This window comes from Cyanistes caeruleus, chromosome 4 (assembly GCF_971803275.1).
Source record: "Cyanistes caeruleus chromosome 4, bCyaCae1.hap1.1, whole genome shotgun sequence".
Taxonomy (NCBI): domain Eukaryota; kingdom Metazoa; phylum Chordata; class Aves; order Passeriformes; family Paridae; genus Cyanistes; species Cyanistes caeruleus.
Genome location: NC_141704.1, coordinates 51,424,946 through 51,436,912, shown reverse-complemented (window position 1 = coordinate 51,436,912; position 11,967 = coordinate 51,424,946). Strand labels below are relative to the sequence as shown.

At 39.6% G+C, this 11,967-nt stretch overlaps 1 long non-coding RNA gene across 1 annotated transcript in view; it reads left to right on the top strand.

The window, feature by feature from the left end:
- LOC147653637 (uncharacterized) overlaps positions 1-11,967 on the top strand; it is a 689,274-nt gene that overhangs the window by 13,121 nt on the left and 664,186 nt on the right. The gene's annotated exons all lie outside the window — the stretch shown is intronic.

The following is an 11,967-nucleotide window of genomic DNA, read 5'->3' as shown; positions in this document are numbered from 1 at the left end:
CAAGCTGCTTCTTTTTTCACTTTAACATTTTTGATAGATGAACATGATGAAAATCTTGGAAAGAAAGTGTTCCAGAGAAATCTGCAAGAAATATTGCTAATAAAGAGGACATTGAGCTATATAAAGACATAATTATTAACATATATATGTATATCACTGTGAAACAGTTGGAGACATTATTTGCCACTGTAATCACAAAATATTTGATTTGTAATTCTTAGAGAAGTAAGGAGGGGACTCAGCAGAACTGGTACCTTGGACTTTCAGAGGGCGGACTTTGTCTTGTTTAGGAGCTTGGTTGACAGGGTACCTTGGGAGGCTGTCCTGAAGGCCGAAGGAGTCCAGGGAGGCTGGACATTCTTAAGGCAGGAAATTGTCAAGGGGGTGGAGCAGCCAGCTTGACTGAACAGAGCTTTGGCTGGAACTCAGGGGGAAAAAGGAGAGTTGGAAGAAGGGCCAGGCAGCTCAGGAGGACTACAAGGATGTCATGAGGCTTTGCGAGAGCAAATTAGGACCAAAGCCCAAGTAGAACTTAATCTGGCTACTGTGTAAAAGGCAATAAAAGTGTTTCAGTAAATACCTTTGTGACAAAAGGAGGGCTAAGGAGACTGGATCCTTTTTTGGATGAGAGGGGAAACACAGTAAGAATAATGAAAAGGCTGAGGTACTCAATGCCTTTTTTGCCTCAATCTTTATTAGTAAGACCAAGTTCTCTGAGAACCCAGCCCCCTGAGCTGGGAGACAGGGGCAGGGAGCAGAATGAAGCCCTTGTTATCCAAGGGGAAATGGTCAGTGACCTGCTACACCACTTAGACACACACAAGCCTTTGGGGCTGTATGGGATCCAAGCATGGATATTGAGGGAGCAGGCAGAAGTTCTCACTGAACTATCTTCCATCATTTATTAGCAATCATGGTCTAATGGGAAGGTCACAGCTCAGTGGTCAGTTGGAGGTTAGAAAATGTGATGCCCCATTACAAGCAGGGTTGAAAGGATTCAGGGAACTAGAGGTCTGTCAGCCTGGCCCTTGGGGTGGGGAATGCCATTTTGAGTGCCATCATGTGGCACATACAGGACAACCAAGCAATCTAGGCCCAGCCAGCATGGTTTATGAAAGGCAGGTGACCAATCTGATCTTCGGTGACAAAGTCACCTAGTGGATGTAGTCTATATGGACTGGTAAAACCTTTTATACTTTCTCTCACAACATTCTCCTGGAGAAGCTGGCTGCTCCTGGCTTGGATAGGGGCACTGTTCCGTGGGTTAAAAACTGGCAGGGTGGCTGGGCCCAGAGAGTGGTTGTGAGTGGTGCTACATCCAGCTGGCTTTGGGTCATTCATGACGTTCCCCCAGGTTCAGTATTAGGGCCAGTCCTGTGTAATATCTTTATTGATGATCTGGATGAGGGGATCAAGTGCACCCTCATCAAGTTTGCAGGTGACACCAAGCTGGGTGGGAGTGTAGATCTGCTGGAGGGTAGGAAGCAGAGGATTCTGGTAAGGCTGGATTGATGGGTCAAGGTCAATGGTATGAGGTTCACTAGGGCAAGGAAGAACCAGGTCCTGCTTGTGGGTCACAGCAGCCCTGTGCAGCACTACAAGCAGGGGGCAGAGTGTCTGGAAAGGTGCACCTGGGCTCTTGGCTGACAGTTGTCTGAACATGAGGCAGTGTGTGCCCAGGTGGCCAAGGCCAGTGGCACCTGGCCTGTATCAGAAACAGTGAGGCCAGCAGGACCAGGGCAGTGATCATCCCCCTGTACTCAGCACTGGTGAGGCCAAACCTTGAATCCTGTGGTCAGTTTTGAGCCCATTGGAGCACGTTTAGGAAAGGGAAATAGGAAGCACCTAGAGAACAGGTCATATAAAAAAGCAATTGAAAAAAATTGGAGTTCTTTACCTTGAAGAAAAGGGGGCGTGGGGGAGACTTTATCTCTCCCTACAGCTGCCTGAAAGCAGGTTGTAGCCAAGTGGGGCTTGGTCTCTTTTCCCAAATAACAAGTGACAAGAGAAAACAATGTCAAGTTGTGCCAAAAGAGGTTTAGATTGGGTGTTAGGAGATACTACTTCATGGAAAGGGTTGTCAAGCATTGGCCCAGGGTGCCCAGGGCAATGGCTGAGTCACGATCCCTGAAAGTATTTATAAGATACATAGGTGTAGTTTTAGTGGCAGACTTGGCATTGTTAGATTAACAGCTGGACTCAATGATCTTTCCAACCTAAATGATTCTTTGATTCTAGTTAATAATGTCTATGAAATAAAATTGCATATCCAGAAAAAGTCAGTTTAAGCAACAGATACTTTTCAGTTATAACAAGTCAAATTATAATGGCAGAATATATGCACAGCAAGTCACCAGAAAGCAATCAGGACAATGTGACAGGCTTCTTCTCATTCCCTGAGAAAAGGAGGGACAATAATTACACGGAACTTTACACACACTGTTTATCAATTTGAGCAATCATTTCATTGCTTCAGGTGCAATTTTAATCTGCATCCTTTTTTCTCATCAAGACAGAGATTAGAAAAACCGGGTAAAAACTCCATGCAAATATGAAAAATTTGTGAATCAATTAAGCAGCAGAGGGAGCTGAAGGACTGTGGAACAGCATGCTGCTGTGGAAAACCAGCTGCAGACTACACAGCTGTTCTTCAGTGAGCAGTTCACTCAGTTTAAATTTCTATTTAATCAAACTTCCATAATTTTAATATTAAAAGAGGTTGAAATTTAAACCATATTTCAATCACTTTTTTTTTTCTGTTTCTGAAGAATATTTGCTTCCTTTAGAGGACCACTTCAAAACATGTATGGAAATACTTTTGCCATCTGTGCTGTTTTAGACTGTGATTGTGTTCACAGGGACACTTTAATAAATGCTGGGATGCATGTGGCAGACCAAAACATTAAGTTATAATGACCCATCATTGGTAATCACAACTGTGCAAACTACATTAGCCTAATTCCTTGTTCCTCATGCCTAAATTTTCCCAAGATTATAACTTTTTTTCTCTTAAATCTTAAAGATTTTCAAGTTTTGACCAAAAGCAAAGAACATTTATTGTCTAAATAGTAAAAATACATGATTTTACATGGAAGAGTAATTTAACAAAGAGCCTTCAGGTACTTTATTTCTGCTAGAGAGGAAGTTCTGGCTGTGACATACCCCATTGAATAGCTCCTTGGCAGAATTCTTTTAAAGTCTGTAGCCCCTAGCTCTCAGTTGCATGAATGTATGTCAGTTACCACAGGAGCCTTCATATATTGATTGTAGTTTTTTAAAACGGTTTTAGAGACTGTAGCAATATACGTGAAAACAACAAAAATAATCAATAAACAGAAAAATCCAACTCTGAAATATGGATAAGTTCAGAAATTTCCAGGGCATGGTCAGGGAGTCCTATCTCTTGCTAGATTTTAAGAATTCAGCACCAAGAGGTTATTATTCACTGGATATCCACCCAAATTACCTAAAAAGCATTTGTTCTTTAGCCTGCCTGTATGCCTGATTAAAAAGAAAACTAGAAAACAAAGAGTTACTCAATGATTTGGGGTTTTTTCTTGTTGTTTTTTTTTTGTTGTTGTTGTTTTTTTGGTTGCTTGGTAGGTTTGTGTGGGGGCTTGGAGGTTTTTTGTTTTCTTTTTGGTTTTTTGGGCTTTTTTTTTTGAAAGTCTTTTGCTGTTGTTGTTGTAGCTCTTTAATGGGTCATGAGAAAATAATTCATAGCTTAGGAGGGAATTAAACCATTACTCTCACTTTTCTTGAGAATAAGATGAAAGTAGGAGAAAGAAGATAAAAGTAGGAGAAAGAAGATGAAAGTAGGGAAAAGGAGAAGAAGGGCTCACACAAAGCACACTGTGATGCTGAGTAAGGAACCAAATATGACGAGAGATCTTGCTCAGACCCCTGTTCTGAGCAAAAAGTTCTGAAGTGCTTGCTGGCTTTACACCCATGTTCTCCACTCACAGACATGTGAGTGGAGGAGAAGCCTGGGGAAAAGGCTGTAAACAGGACAAGCTGTGTAACAGCTGGGCAGCATGATGGCTGCAGGGGCAACAGGAAGCCTCTGGTATCCAGGCACTTTTGGTGGTCCCCTCACTCCTTCCAAGTGCAAAGTGCCTTAGGGACACCTGTCCCACCCCCAGAGTGTTTCACAGTTGAATGATTTTCCTTTGTCTCCATTTTTTGTCCTGCTGTTTTCTTCTCATTTGAGGGAATTACTTCTCCGTAAATACATTACACCTGTTCCTCTTTCCTACTCAAATTCTTCCTTTGCATGTGTATAGTGAGTGTTTTAAGATTGCTTAAAGAAATGCCAGCAAAGGCATCAGTAAGAACAGGTTTAATATAAAAATGACAGCACACCAAAGTTTGTTGGCAAGGTTTACTCTACTATTTACTAGATGTTTAAGACACACGAAGGAAAAAGAACAAAAAAAATCCACAGTCAATCAATTCAAACCCTAAGGGCGTAATAGCACTTAACAGCATTTAAATTTGATAGTACTTAAACTTAACAACATTTAACTTAATTTACATCATAACTTAAACAATTTGGCAAATAATTCATATAGGATTTACTATATCACAACAGTAATTTACTTTCAGGCCTAACTTATAAATCCAAAGTACTTAAGAATCAAGGAGAGAAGCATTTCTCCCACACTTGATATGCATGCTTGAATGCACACATACATAAAGAGTCTGTACAAAGTACCTATGAAAAATTACCCTCAAAGATAGTGGAAAATTCACTTCAGATGCCTTTTCATCTTGTCAATGTGCGAAGAGTTGAGCCTTGGTGAGTGGGGGTGTCATTCATCTGTTGTCATCATTGATCTATTGTCATTCAGCAATCCATCAGGTACAGCAAACCTGAGAGTTGGCTGGCTCTGAGAGGTGCTCTGCTCAGAGAGAGGTTTCTGCTCACAGCCTGCCGTGGTCCAGGGCAGCTCAAACAGTCTCATTTTAGACCACTGTTTATAGGCCACAAGACAGTTGGCTTTAGTCATAGCAATGTCTCATCTTGGCCACATTTCAGGTCGTAAACTTTCTTTGAAAGTATGAGAACAAAAATATCATTCCACTTGAGTTCTATTCAGGCAAAAAAAAAGTTTCCAAAGTTGTTCAAAGGGGAGGAGTTAGGCAGCACAAGTTCCTGGGAGCAGATGGTGTTTCTGATAAACTCAACAGTTACTCAGTCCAGGTGCTGTTGGTCAGGGTTGAGGCTTGACAAGCATATCTCAGAACATATTGAGGCCTTGAGATGGGGGATGCACCACCACAGTTTGCATGTGCAAGTAAATGATGACCTTTCTTCTTTTCCTCTCATCAATAGCTACCTCCTTCTCTCACTGTGCATCTCCAACACACACAAGGGACAGGATAAATGAAATTTTATCTGGAGCATGAATCTGCTGTATGTGTGAGAACAAGGAGTATTTCTTCCAATCATCCTCTTTTAATTTCTACTTCCTAATGCCACAGCACTGGATTTTTCTCTGATAGCTTCAATCTGCTCTGGTGGGAACCAGCTGGGAGTTCCCAGGATCAGGCTGTGAGTGAGTAGTTGCATCCCCTTCCCCAGGTCCTATTTTACAGAGCTTCCTTCTCACCTCTAGTCATATTCATATGCCCATGAATAAACCTAGATACCTGTAGGCATCTTGACCGTGTCTCCCCCACTTCTCCTGTGCCCCAGCTCCTGCTGCTGTCCTGCTCTGCTCTCAGGTGCCCTCACACTCTCTGCATCCATGCCAAACTGTTGTTGGTGCCAGCTGGTGTCTCACCACATTTTAGTTTTTTGATTTGACACTTTACTGGAATGCACTTGGGAAACAATTGGGGAATATGTTTCTTTGCCATAGGAACCATGGCAGGGGAAGGGGATTACCTGTCAGACCTCATGCTGATACTGAATTGAATTTCTGTCAGGGCTGAATATTCATTCATGGGAACTGGAGCATTCCTTGGTATCACAGAATATATATTACCCTCAGGTTTCACGCCTTCTGCCTTAGACCTTCTGGTATGAGGAGTAGGAGACTAATTACCTGTAGGACTGGGAATACAAGAAAAGAAGGTCACAGGTACGTATTTCCATCTTGATGCATTTTTCTGACTGCTGAGTAAAAGCAGACTTAAAAGGACAGGTTTAATATAGCAATCCTTTCCTGCGCTTTGGATGCCTCCAATAGAGTGAATTTTTCTGCCAGCCACTAACTGAAGTGGACTGGATATTATGTCAACTCTTTCTGGTTCCTGTAACACTTCTTCTTCATGCAAAGAAGAGACACCAAGGGTGTCCCCTTCCTTTTCTTTACAATACCCAATACGCATACTATGACATAATATTCCCCAAAAGGTGAGAAATCTAGGTTCAAACCTTTAAGACTTTTGCTCAGAAAGAAGGAGATGCTCTGTGCTTCAGACACATGGGCTCAGGAAGCCTTCCTGGGTTCAGTCAATGAACCTTGGATAGCTGAGTCTTTGCTGCAGTTAGGTTTTTAGAAATCATACTGTTCACAGGCCTTTTAAAATGCCCGTCTCACATAGAAAATGCACTTTTATGAAGACAGTTTGTAGAAAACTGCTAACACCATTCAGTGAGGCCGAGCATGTGACTTCTACACTGCATATATCGCCATGAAGTAAGGCATCTATGGTATGTGCAGTACTACAGTCAACATAGGGGGAAAAAAAGGGTAAATTTTAACACTTTCTTTATCATTTCTTTTAGATTTCACATCAGGATGTTTAGGAAGTGTTAGTATTAGGTTAGGTTGCTTTTGTTTTGGCACATTGGCCTTTGTTGACATTTTTTGAGACATGTAACTGTCACCATTCATGACATGCTTAATGTAAGCAATATAACTCCAATCCAAATGCTGACATAAAGGGCAACAGATCTGGTCCCAGAGGCTGGGTGTCTTGAGAATAGACGGTCCTATGTTTTTCAAGGGTGGCTGAAGCACCTATGGAGGAACTTTAGGAAAACACTTGGGTAAGAGATTTTCCTATTCAAAATCACCATTCCCTTTGGTGATTCTCTTTCTTCAGTAGTCTTGGACATGCTCCTTATCTTGATGAGAGTTTCATCAAACTGCTGTCCACTCTCTCCACCCCCTTCAGCAGCAGTGGTTGTGGCAGCTATCCATCTTCAGGCACATTTGCTTCCACCTGAGAAATTCTTAAAGTAGTGCTTAGCATAAACTTCCCTCTTGTACAATCTTTGTTGCAGCACTGGAGATGTCTGTGGAAACCAGCATCTCTATAGTTATGTTAACAGCTGTGTAGAAGTCTTTTAGAGACCTAGGTTTTGTCTACATCTCTTCTGATATGTTTTAAGTGGGGTTTTCTGTTGCTGTTTTTCTTTGTTTGTTCTGTTTTGGCTTGTGGTTTTGTTTTGTTTTGTTTTTAACAGAACCTGTGTCCTCTTCAGCTGTAGCCTCAAAAAGAAAACTCTAAAGGAATGGGTGAGAGAAGGGATTTGGGGAGAAATTACTTATTTCTGGCTTTGTGTCAGTGAAAAAAACCCAAACATTTTCACTGCCTCTATTTCTCTATTTCAAGAATCCTGCTTTCAAGATGTGAATATCACACTCTCAGGAGCACAGACTGTTTTATACAGCTCTGGAAGTTCTGATCAGTAAAGCACTTAAGAACTTATATTTAATCATGCCATTTTTACAGACTCACCATTTGTTGCCTTGTGAACCACAATACTCAGCACCTTGGAGAACGGTGCTCTAAGTGTATCAAGTGCACTCTAACTTGCTCAGTGAGCTATTGCATGTATGGTCCTCTCAAAACACAAAAGGAAGGTCATTAAATCGATGTGACACACTTCCTAAGCAGTATGTTAACTTCAGGGGTCTCTTTGCATTTCCATTTAAAGTGTTATTGTCTGCCTGCCGAGACTCTTTCTGCTTTATAGCAGTCATATCTTGTACTAAAGCAAACTTTATGGTGTATTGTTAAAAACCTTTCACAACAGAAGCTGCTGGTATTCAGTGGTGAACAGTAAGATTCATGTGTGTAATTAGTCAAGTTTTGATGCATTTGTGCATTCTTTGGCATGAATACCACCCTGCAAAGGTAAGATCATTATGACTGTGACTTGTCTCCTTGGAGAGAGAAAAATGTGACTAGTCAAAAAAATCCCATCAACATCTTGTTAAGGCCTTAGGTTTTGCTCATTCAAGTCACAAATTTCTCAACAGAAGTGGAAATAACAGCATTCTGATAGCAAATTGCTTTTTTCCACATCATGACTATAAATAAGTTACCTTAGCCAGCTTTTCTAATCCAGTTTCTGTGTGAAAGTGTGCACCTAAGTTCAATGGAAGAATGATGCAGAGTAAGAGTGACTATTGTTCCTTATTGTATTTTGATTAAAATACTTAGATCCCATAACTTAAAATAACAGTCATTTCCCACAGAGACAAAGTTACAAAGAAGGTGCAACTTTTTTTTAACAACTTTAAATTGTAAAAGCTACAACAAAGGCAGAAGGGAGATCACTAGTAGGGCAAGAGCCGAGTGTATAGTAAGGCAATGTATTTGCAGAAATGCTTTTGTCTTCTAATGAAGGTTTTGCTTCTGATATATTCATACTCCTCATTGTATCTTCCTTTCTTGTTTTCTTTTTCCCCATAAATTTAATATTTACAATGCTGTATTTTTATGGAGAAAGTGAGATTTTAGATGAGGCAGTTGTGTAAAATTAGGTGAGCTACTCAGAGGGCTGAAGTAATAAAAGGTGTTTTTGATGACTAGACACATTGCACCACAGAAGCCAAACTTCATTTGTACAAAGAATTTATTGAAGAATTTTAAACAGAAAACTACTTTCTGCTTACCAAAGTACATATTTTATCTACTTGAGTGTAGAACACTTACATGCAAGTATTGGTGCGGTGCTGTTTTCTCTGATCTTGCAATGAAATACCCACATTGAGACCCTGCTTATTGCCATAGATCAAGGTGGAATTTCAGCAGGTACCTCACCACAGTGTTGTCCGTGTTGTCCTCTCCCTGTTATTTCACATTACCTCTGTAAAGGGAAGAATGGGTCACAGAGGTTTGATTCTTCACCTGAATATTTTCCTATTTTTAACTGTTTTGTGAGATTGAGGTAAATAGCTTAGCTGGGGATTTGGCCTATGATATGATAAAGCATGTGTAGCTACTGTCAGAATTCCCCCCTGAAAAGCATATTACAGATTTATTGTTATGTAGTAGAGTTTATAACACAGATAAACATTGTCTGGAAATCTATTTTACTTCTCTTTAAGACAATGGCATGTTTGTAAGGTGTAATTTTTTTTCTTTTTCTTTACTTATCCTGCATCTGAATGGTTAAAAACTCACAGCTTTTAAATTTCTCCCAACTCCCACACATAAGTAAGATCAAAGCAATAGCATGATGAAACGCAAATTGAGAACCAAAATAACTTCACATACTAATGAAAAAATATACCTTATGTTTGTGTGTTTTCTAAAATCAAAATTATACATCAGTGATGTGTCTAATTGAATGTCACAATACCAGTAATTGTGCTGTCTATGAAAGGAATTTGTTCCAAAGTCAAAGTGTCACCTTGCTGTCAAATAATCCCATAGATTACCATAAACAGAGCTAGCAAAATTGTACTGTGACTGAAAAGATATGTGATGTGAATCCCAGTCATTACCAAAGACATGACTTCCATTGTAATTATCTGCCTACCACAATAGCTTCCCTCTGCCAGCTCTTGCTTACCTGCTGCCACACAAACTCATTAACATTTCCTTTGATTCAATGCCATTTGTACAGTTAACCTTTGTGCAAAGTGGGGGCATTTCTTCATTATGATGGATTCTGTAATATCACAACAACTTGCATTGAGGATTATATTTTTCTTTTCTTCATTTATGGTTAAATTAGAAATTAGTCTAACACCTGGGTTCCATTACACTGAGCTGCCTTGTCATCTGTGGAAAATGCAATTTGGTTTACAGGTAGCTTCAGTGTTCTCCATCTAAGAAGGGATTACTGCTGTTGCTCAAAGTGACTTTTAAAGGCAGATAAATTCTTGCAAATTTCAACTGGTTTTTGATGGAAAAATAAGAAGTATTTTTCAAAGTAAATTGAATAATTATTGTCTCATTTTTAGATATCAGACTTCGGAAACTACAAGATTCTTCCTATATCTAGACTTTTTAACAAAAATTTTACAATCACTTATCTAGATGATTTTAGGTTAAAGATTGATTTTATTTCAATATTTTAAATTCATAGTAACAAGTTTTTGGCTTCTTTTTCATGGTCTGAAAGCATAGACTATTTTTGCATTTGTTGGACCACTGTAAACCATAAATGTATTTTGCAACACCTTTCAAACACTTTCCATAAGTAGTTGCTTGATCTGTGTAAATTTAGATTGGAATTATAATTGCCTGACTGTTTTAAGATTGAAAGTAAATACATTTTTAAAATTAATCAGTGCTGAGAAATACAAATAGTGGTTTAATGCTAGACAGAAAAAAAGTATCACATTTCAGGTCTTGGGTGGATCTGTAGAGCTTTTTGCATTTAGTTTACATTTCATCTAGGAATTTCATGAAGATTATTACTCATCTGGTATTTGAATTAGCTCTATACTTCTCACAGTGATGTGGTTTCTGAAGCTGAAGGTGAACATGCTGCTAATTTTACATTTGTGAGTTCTCTGCCTCACATGTAATAGACACTGAGCTTTCTTGCTGATCATGTCTCTTTGTCTCCCAAGAGCTCAGACTCTTTGACACCTCCTTTTCTTCCCGCTATCCCATTCGTAAAACCTGCTTAATCCCATTTTCTGTCCTATTTCCGTCTCACAGCAGTTCCTTTTTAATTCTTTCCCAAGGTTGCCTGGGTTATCTCTCTTCCCTTTACTGTGCAAATTTCTAGTCCCAGTTGATGCAGCAGCAGGGAGGCAGGTCTCTCACAGACTTCATATTGGAGACAGAAGAGGACTCCAGGCAGCAACTGGGTGTGTTAGGTCAGGATGTGTTCTGCAGGCTGATCAGAAGAGCTCTGTAAAAATCCAGACTCTGAAAATTTGCCAATAATTTGCCAACAAAAATTCAGTAGGGGAATTTGTTACAATATAGAGTGATCTGAAGCAACCATCATCTCACAAAATGAAAATAAGTTCTAGGGGCTTCTCATGAGATATGGTGTAGTTACAAAACATACACTTTGTGACTTTGTACACCTGCAATACAATATTGGCATTGCTTGTACCTAACTACAGACTTTGAAATGAGTTTGCAAGGCCCAGAACAGAAGTGCATCAAGCTTGTTGTTTTACTTAACACTTTTTTTCTATTGACAAGATGGTTGTCACTAATTAATTCTACTTTACTTTTACCTTTTAAAGTATTAAGTCATAGTTTTATTGAGATAGCAATAATAAGCGGTTGTTCTATGTAGAGTGATACATTTAGGGCAACCATAAATATGCAGTGTACAGAAATACCAGCCTGCTAAGATAGCAAAATCATTAAGAGATGGAAATATAGAATGCAGAACAGAGAAGGGCAGATGTGATGATAAATGGGCTGACACTGGGACTGTTTATGACACAGGCCTGTAAACAGCTCACCAGTGGTCAGGTAAAAGAGGCAACATCTGGAACTGCTTTTAGGGGTATCCCCATTTTTTAGGGATAACAAAGAAACAGATAATACATTATACAGGTGTGTATATATATATACACAGATATAGTTAATTTGGTTGTAATGTGGAGGTTCAGATCACTGGAGAAAAAAGAAAGGGTAAAAGCATGTTAGCAAACACATAAAAATGTTCTCAGGTATATCACTTACTGAGGAAGAAGACACCACCAATATGAAGATCATATTCCTACAGGTGAAATACTCCAGATACTGACACTAATCATGTTACCCATCACTGCTGCCAGGCTGAAACCACCCACTGCAGGA